Raw genomic sequence first — 15,069 nt, 5'->3', positions numbered from 1 at the left:
CACTTCTGAGTTAAGACATCTGGTTTAATTAAATTTAAAGTGGCAATAGATATATTTTTATGCTTTATCTTATTGTTATGAAGTAAATGTTGATTGCACAATGTAGAATAAAGACACCATTGGTGTTTAAGCCTCAATTTCACGATGCAATTTTGTCTGCCACGGGTGCGATCTTGATTTCATCACCCTATGATTACATTAAAAGACACTAAAATTATCGGCAAGCACTAATTTGAATCGATTTCTTGCTTTTTCCGTCGCAAAATTTGTCAATACTCGCTTTTTAGAAATAAATTTGCTCAGAAAGCATAAAAAGTTGCGAATATGCAAAAAGAAAAACTGGGAGAAATCTGCAATTGGGCAAAACTGTTCCTGTGTTTTTGGTAGTTGTTTTTGGTAGACTGTGAAAAACAGAAAGTGATGACAACCACCAACAACAGTGGAGCCAATAATGATACCACTTGGAAAGATTTTTTTCTGTTTTGATAACTTCTTGGATTGTATATTTTTAAATTGGTCCTGAACGCCTGAAAGGGTTTTATACCGTCGTATTCCTGTAGAAGGTCATGTAATCCTTTGTTTTTTTTTTGGTAAAACGCCTCCAAAATGGAGAAGTAAGGTTTTTCAGTGAACAGGGACAAAATAGCTACTAATTGGCAAAGTATTGCGGCACTAGAAGAGACCTACTGTGAAATACTTGGCTTCTATTAAAATGTATTTTTGGTCATAGATGGTTCACAATGTAAAGCTCTCTGCATTGGTTGTGGAGTGTGGCGGAAAAAAATATAAGTGGGCCTTAAAGCACTTTGTGAGTGGTTGTAAGACTAGAAAAGGGCCGTACAAGTACAGACCATTTACCACTTATCTTGAGTACGTTACATTGAGTTGGGAGCAGTGCTGGTATTTTTTTAAGCCAGGCTCACCTCCCCCTCGGTGTTCACCCGTTGCCATGGTGAACAGCTCCTTTTGGCCGCTGTGATGGTGAAAAGAAATTAACACCAGTCTTAATTAGATGGCAAGGCTTCCATTTCCACCTTCGTCCCTCCTGCCTCCTCCTCCTCTCCTGACCTTCTCCTCCCTCTCATCACTCCCCTCTCCCACCTGAAAGGCAGGCTGGCATATTAACACCAGCCACCAGGCATAATTAATGAGACCAGTCAGTCACAGTTGGCCCTCGGAGATTATGAACAGTTCCAACTGGCAAAAATGACTCTGATTCAGCTTCAAGAAACATTATGTAAAAATCTAGAAGGCCTAGTCTAAAAGTATGATAGTTTTGGTCAGTTTAGAGATTGACCTGTTGAAATGTTTTTTAACATCAGTCTTTTCCGAAGAATCCGATTATACATTTAAGAGTTGTGTATTGAATATCAGGCATGTCAATGAACACTAATCTTTACTCCAAGCAACCAGGAGTTGGTCACCATCAGACCCACTCCTGACGATTGCCGATATATTTGCGCATGTGTGTGTGTAACGCTCTTCAAGCTCCTTTAAATAAACTCACAAAATGTCAAAAAAGGAAATATTCCTATTCTTGTCATTAAACAGAAAATTACAACCGTACACCTTCTGGATTCAAGTTTCTCTCTTTCAACAGCTAAATGTCGACAGGAACAAAATAAAAGTACCAAAACCATCTTGGTTATTAGTCTTTCACTCTTCACTGCTGTTTCCTCAAAATAAATCCTGATTTCCCTGCCAGACCGATCTCTATACTCATTCTTTGGAGGCAGACCAAAATGACATAAATTGCACCCAAAAATGGCCCATTATTTATGTATGTATGTATGTATGTATGTATGTATGTATGTATGTATGTATGATGAACTCAGACAATCATTGATAGCCGATACAGTATCTCTGGCTCTTAATCGGATCTTAAATTGCTCTACTCAACTGCTTGGCCATCAATGGATTTTTCTTTCTTCTTTCACTCTTCAGCTGACAGTTCACCTTTTACTCTTCAACATTTCAATTGAAAACGACGTCAATTGCCTGCAGGGTTTAAAAATAAAATAAAAAGTCAGCAGTTGTAATTCAACAGACTCCTATTCTTATTCTCTCATATGCTCTTCGCAGCGTGTCGGCTTAAAGTGCTAACAGCGCATACGACATACAGTCATGCTGCTTTAGTGACCCCACAAGTTGTTATAAACGCTTATCAATGGAATATTAACCATATATGTTTGTAATTTATTTCATTCATACAATATCAGATTTTTCTTTATGCTGCTTTAGTAAAATGACAACATCAGTATGTAGGATGAGTGTGTGTGTGTGTGTGTGTGTGTGTGTGTGTGTGTGTGTGTGTGTATATATATATATATATATATATATATATATATAAGGTGTCATCAAAGCCATAAGACTCCATTGACAACCAAAGTAATTTTACCTTGCAGAAGACGCAAGCTGCTGGTCTACCGCTGCCTCTATTTATATGTTTATTTGTGTTTATTGTGTGACTTTGGTGTTTTAAAGGGTTAATTCAGATTCACCAAACTCACACACTAACTCCCAAAAAATTTAACTGACCCTTCACACAAGATCAAAAACATGACATCATCCTGTATCAAAGACAGCGATTACAAATAGTGGTTTACACAAGGCTTGCTGTGTTTGAAACATCACTGCTGACAAAATGTTTCTGTTTTTCCACACAGATCACTTTTTCAGCACCCGCGTAACACTAATAAGTAAACCTTATTGATATTGAGTTGCATCTGATTTTTATATTACATTTCATCAGCGGCTGGCCTTTTTGCACGTTCTCCCCGTCCCAGCAGATGCACGGTCCTCTGATTTCCTTCCCCAGTCCAGAAACAAGCAGGTTAGGCATCGACTCTAAAAATGGCCTGTAGGTGTGAATGTCAGTGTGAGTGTGAGCTCTGTGATTGACTAGCAACCCTTCCAGGGAGTACACCGCCTCTTGCCTAATGTCAGCTAGGATCAGCCCGACGCAACCCTCTAATGCAGATGAGCGGTTACAAATAAGGGATTGATGAAAATCAATGGAGATGTTCCAGTTTCCTGTAGACCAGACTGGTGTTTGGAGGAAGAGGAGGAGGAGGGGTGATATGTTCTTGTGGGACAATGGGATTCTCATTATCACCCCCCCACCCCTTTTCCTCTCCGTTCTTGTACCTCCCCCCTCCTCCAAAACACACTTTTCACCTCCCTCCAGTATCCCTCCTCTTCTATTCTCACTGTCTCCCCACAGACACCCTACCCTCACCTCCCCCCCCATCCCTCTTCCCATCCCTCTTCCCATCCCTCTTCCCTGTTCAGCTTCTCTCCCTCCCTTCTCATCCCCCCCGAACCCTTCCTCTTATTCCACATTGTCCCTTTCTCAGCCCTGCTGCCAACACTGCTGGATAATTAGCTCAATGCTTCTTAGGTTTGTGTGTGTGTTCGTGTGTGTGTGTGTGTGTGTGTGTGGGTGTGGGTGTGGATGTGCTTATTTCTGCGGTCGTCAAAATCAACACCATCGTCATCATCACCCTTATTGCAAACATCATTATCACTATCATTAGTATCATCATACTAATGATAATCATTGGTATCATCGTCACTATCACTATATCTGATCTGAGCGGCTCATGGCCTCATGTCTGCTTTGAGAAAGAACATTTTTTTATTTCTAAACTTTTTTGTTTAAAAACATTTTTTTATCTATAATTAATAGGTTTTAACATATCAAACGTTTAAATTAGAAGTTTTTAGTGTGCTTCCATGCATTTTGAATGTTTTAGTGACTTTCAGGTGTTAAAAGGTTGACACAAAATATGTTGCATTTCCCTGAACTCAATTCCTGTAGGTTTAGCTGGTGAAGGTTAAACTGGGCGCAATGGACACTTTTGAATGTTGAGAAGCCCAAGTCAAATCTCTCTCTCTCTGTTTTCTTATTTTTTTTAATTTATCACAGCACTTTTATTTTCCTTAGCTGCGCAATTGTACACAAAGCAATGCAGGATAAAAGCACAGCAGGCCGTAAACCTGTACAAACCAAGTCTAATGAATGAACTACAAAACTCACTGTATACTAAATCTAGGCAATGCAGAGCAGTACAACACCCTTCTGTCCGCTGCTCTGGTCAGTTCGCAATTTGTGAATTTTATTCGTTCACAAGCAACTAGCAAAACATCTTTCTATATCAGAGAAGCTATATGGGTTAAAGCAGTGGTTCTCAACTGGTCTGGCTCCGGGTCCCACCATCACCCCTTAATGACGAGCCGCGACCCAAATCGAGGAACATTCTCAGCAACACAAAAACAAGTTTAATGATAAACCAAAACAAGCAGCTGGTGGCGATGCTAGAGAGGGAACTATTTCCTTTTCCACTCAATTAGCTGCATTTTAATTAAAAACCCCAAAGTGCATCTTCAGGACACGAGGTATTACAACGTTATAACAATTCAGAATCTTCAGCCATTTTTAAACAGACTCAACAGCTTTCATGCACAAACAAAAAAGTACAACAACTAAGAAGTAGTTTCAAAAAGACTCAAATTACCTAACTTTAACTGGGAATACACACTCACTGAATCTATGACAAACACTTTACTATGGAAAAAGTCACTGTCTTGAGGATCAGCTTTTCCACAAATTAAAAATAAATTAAACAAAAAGTGCAATTCAAAAGGATTCATATATACAACATACATTTTCTTGTGATTACCTCCTCAGTAGGTAAATACTGAAAAACATTGTGCTTTACAAAAAATTAAGCAGCACTCAATTCTCCTCACGACCCCCGAGTTTTTTCCTGTCATGCAGGCAGCGCCATCAGTTGTACATTTTATATTCAGTAGGCTGTTTAATTTAATTATCCTAAAAACTCAGTCCCCCCTATATCAGGATGGTTTGACCCAACCCATACGCTGCTGAAAACATGGAGAGACAAGTGCAAAAACATGTTGAAACCAGAGCTGGCAAAACAACGACACTCTGTTGCATAAAAAAGTCCCTTCAAAATAAAACCACAGGATGAAAAAATAAACAAAATGTAATTATTATTATTAATTTTTTCCCCAGGCAAAGGCGGGTCCACTGAAAACGGGTCCGCGACCCACCAGTTGAAAATCACTGGGTTAAAGAATATTAAAGATCATATCAAAACTGACAGAAGGACAGGACTTAGAAAAGTTGCACTAAGCCCTCGGCTACTTCAGCACCATGGACAGTGTCTCGGATATATCAATTTACGGCACAGTTAGGTTACTGGTAGTCTATTTCAGAGCTATGGTTGCGGCCAGAGATTCTAACTTGTACAAACCTCCGTCAGATGACGGATCAATGAGTCAGGCATACCAGACCAATATGTATACCATACCAATGGTGACACACGTGCCTACGGTTGTCAGCTCCTGAATTAAGGTAATCAGAAATGCTCTCCAGTTGGCAATTTGGCCTACTCCATATAGTCAAAGTCACAAGGAAAAGGCAGTTGCCTTTGCCTGCTTTTTCCTCTGAAGTGGGATCCTCTCTCTTTTAGATCTGTCCAAACCTATGGACTGCACTGAGGAGGAAGAAGTGAGATAAGAGGATGACTAATGGAAGGAACGCAATGTGGGCAATAAAGGAGAGACGATGTGCAACATCTGGGAAGGAGTGTTTGGACTGTGGTATCAAATTCTCCAGAGAGAGATGGTGATGATGGATGGATAGAGTAAGATGGAGCGATGGGATGCTGTTGTATCTAGAGAGAGGGATAGAAGCAGGTCACAGTGAGCAAGATGGATGGATGGAGGGAAGAGAGGAGGTTGAAGGAGGGATGGCTTGTGTCATGGCCCATTTATTTGCTGCCTCTCCTGCCTGCTACTGAATTTGAGGACTGTAAACAGGATTATCTCTGACTGTCAGACACTTTAAACATGTTTAAAGCTTGTTGAAGCAGCCTTTAGTCTCCCTTGAAAGACCCTCCTTGCTCAAAACACCATTAATTTCAACGAGAACACTGTTTTGATGCAGTGGGGGCCCCAACCCAGAGGGCTCCATCAAAACAATATTCCAGCATTTACAATAGTTGCATTGGCCAATCAAATACATGCAAGCACACATTCCTAGTAAAATAGATACTTTTACATTATTACAGGAAGTGTGCACATGCAGTTTGGCTTTGGAAGTACAGTGAAATGCAATAGCTGTGCAAAGGTATTAACTGACCACAGATAGCGATGGGAATCTTATTGACAAATTGACTTTCCAGATCTGTGTGCTATTTGTGAGATATTAGTAATGGGTGAGATTACATTAGCAAGTGGCCCAATATTTAGTATATGGTGGAGAAACTCTAAACCAGCGAGAAATTACAAGCATACGAGTCAGTTAATGCTTACAACTTGCAGCCTATATATACATATATTCTTAAAAATGTTTTTAAAATCTTATTTAGAAAATAATTATGAATAAATACGCAATAAAGACAAAAGATAGAAAACACTGTATACCCATAATGACATATAAAATAGTTTAGTGAACACTTCAACTGAAACAAAACCATTTTCTCATGTTCCAGAATTCTAAAAGGAAATTAAATTCATTATAGTAGCGTAGGTTACATTGTGAAATAATTGACCTCAGACAGCGCTGACACACATGAATGTTGATGTTTTTGTCTACACTGTACAGTCATTTTTTTAATCTATTAGTCTGCGTCTGTATGAAGTCAAACTGGGGAATACTTTGGATATTATGGAGTTGTTTCATCATGTGTTATTGCTTAAAATGTTCCTGATACGACACACCTCCTATGAAATATTAATGCAGACTGGACTCACTGTGGGTCTTCCTTGTCTGATTGTACTGTTGAAGTTGGAACTGAAGCGTTTTCTACTGCATTGCATTATGGTACCGCAGGGCTGCAATGGTGTGTGTGTTTCTGGACTCCTTTTGTGTGTTTTTGTTAGTCAGCATTTGTGTATCACAGTATGTACGGTCAGAATGCTCGTGTCACAGTGTGTGTGATCATACATGCTTTGCTTTGCTTTGTCAGGGTATGTGTGCATGTTTATCGTGATGCATGTTGGCTGCTGCTGCTCGCGGCTCATTGAACGCGGTATCCTGCTGGACCTGTATGTGTGTTTGAGTGTGTGTCTGCGTGTGTCCCAGGCTATTGGATGAAGGAGAAGGAGGAGGATGATGGCGGTAGTGGAGAAGGGATGTGGAGGGGGAAGTTAGCTTTCACTGAATGGACCCCACGTGTATCCTAGCAACAGGCTGGTTTGGACATGGGAGGGAGAGTGCCCACAAAAAGAAAACGGAGGAAATGAGAGAGAGAGAGAGAGAGGGAGAGGGAGGGAGGCAGAGAGGGACGGAGCGAGAGAGAGAGAGAGATTTCTAATAATGTGTGGATGGAGTCATTGGAGGTGCAGCAGGTCAACGGAGAGAGTTGGAGGGTCAGATAGACAAGTGAGATATGTATGAAGAAATACCAAGAACATTTTACACAAGTCGTTAAAATGCCAGAAGTTAAATAAAATATTTTCCATGTCAAATGATATATATATATATATGTGTGATCTGCTGATCTTTATGAATCAATACTCCATCGTCTAAGCATCTTTTAAGTAGTTTAAATAGGAGAATTGTGACACTTTGTAAGCCACGTAACAAGTACAGTAAAATAAGCCAATTATAACTTGCTTCCGCATGAGACACAAACAGCGGTCTCCTGGGTGAAAGTCCTGTGTTTGTTTGACCAACCCATCCAACCTGTCCTCATGAGCTGAAATGGGTGAATACCTTTTCAAACTGTGTAGAGCAGGGGTGTCAAACTCATTTTAGCTAAGGGGCCACATGCTGCCCATTTTGATCTCAAGTGGGCCGGACCAGTAAAATCATAGCATAATAACGCATACATAATGACAATATTTCTGTATGTTTAAATCATTGGTGAAGCTTTTTTGGATGATAAACCCTATTTTAAGGTCTTTCTACAATAAACTAGAAACATAAAGACCAAAAATTCAGGCATCAGCCCACTGTTTATCTGCCTGGGCTCTCCTCTGCAGATTACCTCGCAGTTGGGCAATATCTTTATTAATGTCAGTGCTCCAATCAATTGTGACTGGCTCAATGGTTACCATGCCCGTCTTACAATCAGAAGATCAGTGGTTCGAGCCCTGGCTCAGCTAGTTTTTTTTCTGCAATTTTAACAATTATCCCGCGGGCCAGACTGGACCCCCTGGCGGGCCGTATGTTTGACACCCCTGGTGTAGAGAGAGAGACCACATGTATCACTGGGTGTCTGGGTGGAAGGAAATAAAAGCCTAAAAGTAGTCTGGTATTTTAGTGAACGATACTTTGTCATGGCTGCTGCACAGGAGGAACATGCAGCTTCATGAGATACACATGCAGTCCTGTGTGTTTACTGTGTTTATTTGTATGTTCACTCAAGTGTGTCCTGCAGTCAGACAGTTCTACCCTTGTGTGTGTGTGTGTCTCTCTCTCTCTCTCTCTCTCTCTCTCTCTCTCTCTCTCTCTCTGACTTTGACCCTTCTGCTCGGCCAGTAGAAAGTGGGGGGTTGCTGTTTGTGTCGGTCGGTTGCATGCTGTCCTGTGTGCTGTGCCTTAAGGTGTTCTGCATACACACACACACACACACACACACACACACACACACACACACACACACACACGCCCTGTGGCCCCCACACAGTGTGTGTGTGTGCACATGCTGTCACATAAGCTACAGTCCTGGGCTAGTGATGTGCCCTACAACCTCAGGTCCTGTGTGTGTGTGTGTGCACGTGTGTAATTTAAGCTATGTATATTCTTGCACACTTTTTCCTTCCATGTGGAAGTGTTTTGCTTGATAAATTGTGTATGGTGGTTTTACGTCACATTCGGTCCCGGTATCGGGGACAACGAGCATGGGAGCAGACAGTTGAGGACAAACATGTCCTCTCCGTTCTTGTGTTTTGCGTGTGTGTGTTTGTGTGCGTGCGTGCGCACTAGAGCTCTGTTGTTAGGTGGCCCGGCCCTCCTGTGATGGCACTGCCGTCCTGGCACGCTGTAAACACACGTCAGAGATCCTGGGTCACATTGGGAACTAAAACAATGAAACCCATGATCGGGAATCGTCGACTTAAATACCGATCACATGATTATTCTACATTTTTATGTTAGTACATGATGGCATTATTGATCCCTACACTATAGTTTCATTCATGCAGTATATTCAAATTAAATGTACAGTTTTATAATATGTTTTTTTTTACTTTAGGCAACAAACTAAACACTGTCCGACACACCTTGACATTACCTGACAATAGTTATAGCATTAACAATTTTTCTCCAAAAATTATCTCTGAAAAAATGCATAATTTCTGTTGAGTCAGCTAGATGTCAGGGTTGTGGGTACAATTCCTATTAACTCTTTTAAATAGAGTGTACACACTTCGAGGCAGTTGTAAATTATTGCAAGTATCATAGTTTTAAAATGATGTCATTCTTTGTTCTTGTATTTCTTATTGTCTACGTTGACATGCATAAAATATGTTTTTTCCACTTATTCTGAAAAAGACTAAATTCATTTTTCCCCTTTTCCCTGTGAAAGGGTTTTTACTATCTTTATTTAGGGGAGTTTTTCCTCATCTGATGTGAGGTCCCGGGATAGGGATGTAATGTGTACAGATTAGCCCTCTGAGGCAAATTTGTATTTGTGATGTTGGGCTATATAAAATAAAATAAACTGAATTGAATTTTATTTAATACGAAGACGTTTACATGGCTAATGAAAATAGATATTCCACTAATATCCCCGTTTACATGCAGCTGGGCATTCTCCGATTATTGCAGTTGAACTAGCGGACTTGTTCGACTGTGCAAACACAGCTTCCCTCTTTCATTCCTTAAAACACCTTCTTGAACAGGTTGGTGTTTGTATCCATAAACCTGTTGATATCCGAGTCTTTTATGTTGTTTAAAAGTAGGTGTCTTTTTCCTTCTGACCAGAAATGTGAGTCTGTGAAGCTGACAATTATTGCTGTGAGCGATGAACTGTAGGAGCCCGTTCTGGACTGGCCCCAGGTATTGCCTCTCAGAAGATTTATTGTAGGAGGTTGTTGGGGCTGCAGCCTGAGAGGAAGTCATGGGCATTTATATTAGGGCTTTTTTTTTATTAATAAAATAAAAATGGACTAACACAAAAAACATACACATGTATGCTTTACATCTGCCAAATGTGAGCCCTTTTTACTGTAATTGATCTCCTTGGAGCAGAGGCATTTAGCATACCCTGCTTTATCAATATGTATGAAATACTGGGAAGCTGTACTGCTCCTCTCACGTCTGTTTTGACCTGCACCTTTCTTAAACTCTTTCATTCACATCATCTGATCAATATCTGGGCCTCTTATGACCACGACGTCACGTTGTTGGCTAAGCCCAACTACGTGATTTGATTCATTCTACTTTGAGTTTAAAAAAAACCAAGTTAACGAGTGACAGCGTGAACTGAACCAGACCGGGGGGTTATGGCATGTTCCATCACGTTACGTTTTTCCCAAGCAAGACTGAACTGTAACGCAACATAACGTAACTTTAACGACAATACACAACCCAAACACGTTAGCTAACATGGTAGCAAGCCGACTAGCTTCCATTAAAAACAAGTTTGAGGGAAATTAAGACGCTGTAGACATCTTAACGCTGATTGGCCAAGACTTGACACGTCACATTAAAGATGTTCTATTGCTAAGATCACGGCCTCAAGTTTTTTCCTCGTCTCTCTCCAACCTCATTCACGCTGGCCGGTCAGTTGCTCTGCTCCGCTCTTTTTTTTCTTCTCCGAGTAATAATCGCGCGACACAACGAATCGTTGATGAAATTCGTTGCCAACTCTTTTGATAATTGATTTTTATCAATTTTATCGATTTGTTGTGGCAGCCCTAATTTAAATTTACAGTTATTGTTCTCCAAACAGGCTGGAAATCATTCAAAGATAAGGCAGCAAATGGTAGTTTTCTTTTCAGTAAGCATAGAAATATAATATTATTCATCATTAAGTATCAGGTGTCTATGTAGAAAACTGAACAGGATTTTAAACGGAGTTAGTGCATTAATAATGCAGCAAGTTACACAGCATTTATAATTGACCCTTTGCTAAGCCCCACTCCCCACAGCTTCTCCATCAAACTGTCAGCGATACCATGGAGCCCACACTGTCACTAACTGTCCTCCTTGCATACATATTATACATTTTCTGGAGAAAAAAAAAGAAGTGATTTCAGAGAGAGGCAGAAGGGTCTTCAATATGTGTTTGAAGGATATATCCAGAATGACAAACTGATTCACCAACCAGAACCAGATAAAAATAGAAGCTTAAGTTTACAGTTTAGAGTGTGAAAGTGAACCAACACATCACCTGGCGACTGAGACGGAAGACAATTAAATTAAAGACCAGTACTTTTCCTGTCAAGCAGAGCAGCTCTTTGTTTACTGTTGCAATCATTAAAAAGCAAAAACAGCATGTGTAAACAATACATTCAGTATACCTTCAGTAACTAGTGTAGCACTGAAGGGCCAGGTAACCAGTATCACTATTACAAGTTTAACCATGACGAGCTCAAAATCCACAAAACCAGTCTGAAAACATTTTTTATGACAGTCGATGGAGCAGAGTCGTGTGGTTGCTGGCCGGTGCTACGCTGTGATTGGCCAGTCTGCAGTCGAGGAGCGGAACTTAGCAAAGAGTCATTTGTTATTGTTATACTGCCTTTCACTTGTTTTGGTTGAGACACTTCTGAAATAATTTTGTCTCCCTCACTTCTAAAACCAACCTACACAACTATGATCAACATATGTGTCTTCAAACACTCCCCACCAGGTAAAGAAAGGTAATCTGAAAAAGGATACCATTTCACTACTGTGTGTTTGGGTTGAAGTGCACACAAATGAGCATAGGTTATCATTAGCAGCGATGGCCACCTGAGCAGAGTTTAATCCTTCCAGAAGAATTTGCAGTTCATCTCTCCTCTGTCCAACCAAACACAGCTGCCAGTAACAATACTGTCTTTTTTCCCTCTTTCACACCATCTTCCTCCTCCTCTGCCTGGCAATTGTAATGGCATTGGGGATGTGAGGGTGGGGTGGGTGTCATTAGAAACATCCCTTCTGTGATAAGATGCAGTTGGTTACCATAGCAACCCTTATTACAGTACCTGCACCCTGAGATGGAGAGGAGGGGGAGGGATGTTGGAGAGAGAAAGACAGAGACAGAGAGTAGTAGTAGTAGGTCAAAAGATAGTGTCCTGATTGTGTGTATAAATGTGTGTGTGTGTGTGTGTGTGTGTGTGTGTGTGTGTGTGTGTGTGTGTGTGTGTGTGTGTGTGTGTGTGTGTGTGTGGACAGTGAATAAGCTTCAGTTCATTGGTTCTTCATTAGAAGCTCTACATCTGGTAAAGGCCGCACAGGGAACACCGCTTCAGAATAATGACACACACACACACACACACACACACACACACACACACACACACACACACACACACACACACACACACACAATCAGGACACTATCTTTTGACCAGAGTCTACCAGAGGTAGACAGGCGTCCCGCTTCCTGTCGACCGGAAATTTCACACTATTCACACACATAACAAGTTGTGTCATCTGACGTGGAAATGAAATATTCTTTTAGGCAGCCGTGGACTTTCAGGCTCTTGGTGCCTCTGCACTTTCTAGCATCAGCTGTGTGTCTCCATTTGTATCTGGATGCATTTTTCCCTGTCTGCAGAATAGGGCTCCACTTATAAATATATTGATATGAACTTCTGATTGAATGTGAGACACCTGCAGATCATTATCATCAACTCTGTGGTTCTGCAGAGCTTTGAAACCACATTTAGTTCAATGTTTTTGGATTTATAGCACACTTACTGTGTTGTTCAGTCTCAGCGGCCCTATCAATCTCTTTTCAAGCAGCAGGCGGAAGAGAGTGATTATTAATCCACTAGTGTTTTGTTCAGTTTGTTCAGACAGACTAAATGGCGATCGGCTTTTAAAGAATGTGGTGGAGCCAATCATTTTTCAAGCAAGACTCACCCTTTGTTCTGTGACTCAATTAATGTTAGAAACCCTCTTCTGCACAAACACACACAACCTGTTGCAGAAAATATGCTGTGGACATGCACGCACGCACGAATCAGCTCTCCACATTACACTCATAGAAGCATACAAACATACACTCACCTGTCCTGTGAGGCACGGCTCTCATTGGTTACCATAGCAATAGCAGGCTTTACCATGTGCCACTAGTTTGAAGCTGGGGAAGAGGGGTGTGTGTGTGTGACGTACCACCTGTTGTTAATATCCACTGACACATACTGAATCCTCTGAGCAGGTAGCGAAGTCCTCTTACTCCCTCAATCTATCCCTCTATTAGTCTTCCTCTCTCCTCTCTCTCTTTCTCCCCTATTCCTTCTCTTGCCTCTCTATCTTTTATGTCTCTTTGTCTAAAAAACAAACACACACTCACTTTTCCCACCCTTTGTTGTCCCTCTTTCCTCCATGGTACACACACAGCCTTGTGGGAAAAAGGGCGGTTCCCAAGACTTCCTGGTATTCCCATGTTTGTGTGAGCGTGAGAGACAGACGCAGAGAGAGAAAGAGAGTGTGCTCTGTCCTCTGGGAAGTTTGGTTAACATGCAGCAGGTGTGAAAGTCTTTGTCTAATACAGGGTTGCTCGGTCACTTACTTATAATTATGCATCATGAATGTACTTCACACCATTAAACATCAGAGGAAATTGGCACGTTGGAGACATTTTATTGAGCTTTTAATATACACAGCAGTTAAAGACAAGGAAGACTTTTACGTACAGGCCCTTTATGACATGCAATGCACTTCCAAAATGCTTTTAATTTTGCCATTATGTTTGACAACAATTGCAAGTTATTAATCTTAACTTTCAAAAATGGGTGTGTTTCCATCCATCTATTTGTATGTACATTTAGCATTGGTTGAAATGTTTTCTGACTGCAGAATTGGCACCACATGCTTATTTTGATGAATCAACTTCAATCAATAATCTCATAACCGTAGTGTTTGGAAACTTGTAATTCAGTTAAAATGTACGATACATTTGGATGGAAACCTGCCTTTTAAGAACGTTTGTCTTCCTTGCTGCTGTTATTTTTCAACTGAAACGAGACAATGGACTTGATTTACGTACAGGAAGTTAATGTTTAAAGTCCCTCTGTAGCCAGTAATGTTTCATCTCCAATATGCAATAAACACTGACAAAATAATAATTGTACAGTTTAATACTGGGAGCGCAGTGGAGCTACTTAGCTGTCAGGGTAACTTGGTTCACTTATGGTTCAAAATTACACGGCCAAATTGAATGCTGGGAAGTTGGGCGGCGAACAGCTGTTTGTGTGGCGTGTCTTCCGGTCTGTCTCTTCCTGTTTTTTTTTGTGCGCAAACTCTACCCAGCATGCAATTTGGTGCTGTAATTTTATAACAAGTGTGAACCATGACTGAGCCCAGTTACACTGACAGGTAAGTAGCTCCACTGCGCTCCCAGTATTAAACTGTATGAAGTCAATGTTGCTGCCTGCTGCGGCTGTGGCTATGGATGGCTTGCTGACAATACTGCTGTCTAGTTGACTGGTGCTGTAAATGGAATCAATGTGTTTACTTGTTTAAAAAAATACATACCGTGATATACCAATACCGTGATATGAATGTTTGCCCATACCGCACAGCCCTAGTAGAGAGTAAAGATGGGAGTCAATAACATCATTTTTTATTTTAAAAGAACGTCCCTGATTTGATTATCTACTTGTGGTAGTCAGAGAACAGTCCCGCACTGCCAGCCTCCAGGTCTCATCTCAATCTTAAAACCATAAAGCACGATGAACAGATTACATTGACCTCCATGCTGTTTTCTACATTTTGAGCTGAGTTTAGTTTGTTCAATCTGCGAGTTCACTACGTTCCACAAGCTGTCTTAGCTTTCTTTGTCTCATAAACAACCAAAATAAACTCATAAAATGTCAAGAAAGGAAATATTCTTCATTAGTAAATGTTTTATTTGTTTTCCTTATTAAACTGAAAAA

At 40.7% G+C, this 15,069-nt stretch overlaps 1 protein-coding gene across 1 annotated transcript in view; it reads left to right on the top strand.

The window, feature by feature from the left end:
* LOC306743811 (nucleolar protein 4-like) overlaps positions 1-15,069 on the top strand; it is a gene marked incomplete at both ends in the record, with an annotated part of 130,065 nt that overhangs the window by 16,077 nt on the left and 98,919 nt on the right. The window lies entirely within an intron of this gene.

The sequence above is a fragment of the Taurulus bubalis genome, assembly GCF_910589615.1.
Source record: "Taurulus bubalis genome assembly, chromosome: 11".
Lineage (NCBI taxonomy): Eukaryota > Metazoa > Chordata > Actinopteri > Perciformes > Cottidae > Taurulus > Taurulus bubalis.
The sequence above is the reverse complement of the archived record's forward strand: the minus strand, read 5'-3'. Positions and strand labels throughout refer to the sequence as shown.